This window comes from Apodemus sylvaticus, chromosome 20, assembly GCF_947179515.1.
Source record: "Apodemus sylvaticus chromosome 20, mApoSyl1.1, whole genome shotgun sequence".
Lineage (NCBI taxonomy): Eukaryota > Metazoa > Chordata > Mammalia > Rodentia > Muridae > Apodemus > Apodemus sylvaticus.
The window spans coordinates 4,538,472-4,541,698 of NC_067491.1; the positions used below are offsets into that span (position 1 = coordinate 4,538,472).

A 3,227-nucleotide genomic window follows, 5' to 3' on the forward strand; every position below is an offset into this window, starting at 1 on the left:
AAAACAAACAAACAAACAAAACAAAAAACAAAAACCAAAAAAAAGTAGACCAGACCAGTAGATGAAAAGAACAGAGGCTAGAAAATAAATGCATTTGTTTAATAATTTTTCATTTTACTTTATTTTATGAGACATGGATGTTTTGTCTACTCATACATGTTTGTGCATCACACAGATAGCGTCCATGGAAACCAGGAGAGGGCACCAGGTCTTCCGGAACTGGAGTTTCAGATGGTTTTGAGACCCAGTGTGGTTACTAGACATAAAATCGAGGTGCTCTGGAAGAACAGCCAGATCTTTTAACTGAGGAGCCATCTCACCAATAAAAATTCATTTCCTATATGCTTGGGATTTTCATCAGAGTCCAAGTCTTTGTTACACAAAGTCAACTAGAGTCAGGTGTGGTGGTGATGCACGCCTTTAATTCCAGCACTCGGGCAGAGGCAAGCAGATTTCTGAGTTCAAGACCAACCTGGTCTACAAAGTGAGTTCCAGGACAGCCAGAGCTACACAGAGAAACCCTGTCTCAAAAAAACCAAGAGAAAAACAAAACAGGCGCAGAAGCTCCTAATCTTAGGTGGTGGCAATGTCTAGCCAGTCCAAGCGTCAGTATCATGGCTCCACCCGTGGGAAGCGGGAGTCCGAGTCTCGAGGAAGCTCTGGTCGCATCGAGAAGGAGCAAGACTGCGAGAAGGAGCCAAAGAGGGCGAGCTCCCGGGGTAGCCCGGCCAGTGTGAAGCAGAAGGCCGGCCGAGCCAGCTGGAGAGGTCCGGGCGCTCACGCTCCGGGTCGTGCGGGTGAAGGCTCGGAGCCCGAGTGGGTTCGGAGGAGTCGTCACTGTCCGTACACGGATACCATTAGTAGGAGTGCGCTGGACTTCGACTTTGAGGAAACTCTGTTCCATTTCTCTCGTCCATCAACACATATGCCTGCCTGGTGTGTGCCAAGTACTTTCAAGGCCCGGGTCTAACGTCTCATGCCTGCATCCACAGCGTCCTGTTCTTAACCTCCACACTCAAGTTTCACTGCCTTCCTGACAGCTATGAGATCATCGAGTCCTCGCTGGAGGATATCACGTAGGTGTCGAAGCCGATTTTCACAAAGCAGCAAACTGCAAACTTGGACAAGCAAGTCAAATTGTCCCAGGCATATGAATTGTGCCAGGGATCGTGGGACTGAACAACTTAAAAACCAACGACTATGCAAATGCTGTGCTGCAGGCTCTAGCTGACGTCCCCCTCTTCGGAACTACTTCCAGGAGGAAGACAATTACAAGAACATTAAGCATTCTCCGAAGGATATCGTGTTCTTGGTGGTCCAGCGTTTTGGAGAGCTGATGAGAAAGAAAGCTCTGGAACCCCCGAAACTTCAAGGCACATGTTTCTCCTCACAAGATGCTTCAGACTGTCGTACTTTGCATTAAGAAGACTTTCCAAATTACCAAACGAGGGGATGGAGTTGACTTCCTGTCTTGGTTTCTGAATGCCTCTGCACTCAGCTCTGGGAGGCACCGAGAAGAAGAAAAAGGCTATTGTGAATGATGTTTTCCAGGGATCAATGAGAATTTTCGCCAAAAAAGTTTCTCCATGCTGATCTGCCAGCAGAAGAGAAAGAACAACTGCTTCATGATGACAAGTACCGAGAGACGAAGGTGGAGTCCACGTTCACGTACCTGACGCTCGGCCTTCCTGCGGCCTGCTCTATAAGGTTGAGAAGCAGCTTGTCATCCCCCACTCTTCAACATCCTGGCCAAGGTCAGCGGCATCTCCGAGAAAGGATACAAGGCGGATAAGGAGAACTTCCTGAAGCCCTTCCAGCTCACCAAGCTGCCTCCGTATCTAATCCTTTGCATCAAGAGATTTGCTAAGAACAACTTCTTCCTGGAGAAGAATCCAGAGATTGTCAACTTCCCTATTACAAATGTGGGGCTGAGAGAATACTTATCTGAAGAAGTCCAAGCAGTCCACAAGAACACCATCTATGATCTCAAGCCTTCTGAGGGCTCCTCCTATAGAATCAATATGAGTACATTCAGATTTGGAAGAGGGGGGGAGGGGGAGGGGGAAGGGGGGGATGATGAAACCAACCAGCAGGGGGCTTGAATGCCTTGTCTGGGGTTTAGCTCCCAAGGGCTATAACCAAATATGGTAAATAAAAAATACTGAAGCTAGCGGGACAGTGGTGGCGCACGCCTTTAATCCCAGCACTTGGGAGGCAGGGCTACACAGAGAAACTCTGTCTGGAAAAAAAAAAACAAACAAAAACAACAACAAAAACAAACAAACGAAAAATACGCGCCGGGGGCAGTGGTGGCGCACGCCTGTAATCCCAGCACTCTGAGAGGCAGAGGCGGGCGGATTTCTGAGTTCGAGGCCAGCCTGGTCTACAGAGTGAGTTCCAGGGCAGCCAGGGCTACACAGACAAACCCTGTCTCGGAAAAAAAAAAAATCCAAAACAACAAAAAAAACACAAACAAACAAACAAACAAAAAACCTACTGAAGCTGTAGTGGAACGAGGACTGACTGTAAGATTCCTGCCCCAGCCCAGGTTTTATGGTTTCTGGCTGCATCTCCATGAAGGAGCCTGTCTGCCCTGGTGTCCTGCGTTGTCTGTCTCTGGCTGTTCTCTGCAACATGTTGATCGACACTCCGTCCCTTTCAGCATCAGCAGGCAGAACTCTTGGGATTTTTTTTTTGGGGGGGGGGGTGTTTTTTGTTTGTTTGTTTGTTTGTTTTGTTTTTTCAAGACAGGGTTTCTCTGTGTAGCCCTAGCTGTCCTGGAACTCACTCTGTAGACCAGGCTGGCCTCGAACTCAGAAATCTGCCTGCCTCTGCCTCCCAGAGTGCTGGGATTACAGGCGTGCGCCACCACTGCCCGGCCAGCAGGCAGAACTCTTACAGATGGATGTCTTATTTGAATTGCTGCAAGTAGCAAAGGACAGATAGTTCAGTGGAAACATCAGGTCTTGAGACTCTAGGAGTAAACATGAAGTAGGTAGATGGTTTTCCTGTAGTTCTTTTCATTTCCTCGTGGGACTTCTGGGATGAATTATCCTCCTGTTTTTGTTTTTGTTTCTCAAGAAAAAAAAGAAAAAAATTAAAAAGTGGGGGGAGATTTTTATTCATGTTCATGAATGAGTGTGTATACCATGTGTGTGCAGGTGCCTACAGAGGCCAGAAGTGGGTATCATACCTGTACTGACTGGTTTTGTGTCAACTTGACACAG

At 47.7% G+C, this 3,227-nt stretch overlaps 1 pseudogene; it reads left to right on the top strand.

Moving 5' to 3' along the window:
* The first annotated feature begins 586 nt into the window (after positions 1-586).
* LOC127671292 (U4/U6.U5 tri-snRNP-associated protein 2-like) lies at positions 587-2,918 on the top strand (annotated as a pseudogene).
* Positions 2,919-3,227: the final 309 nt, after the last annotated feature.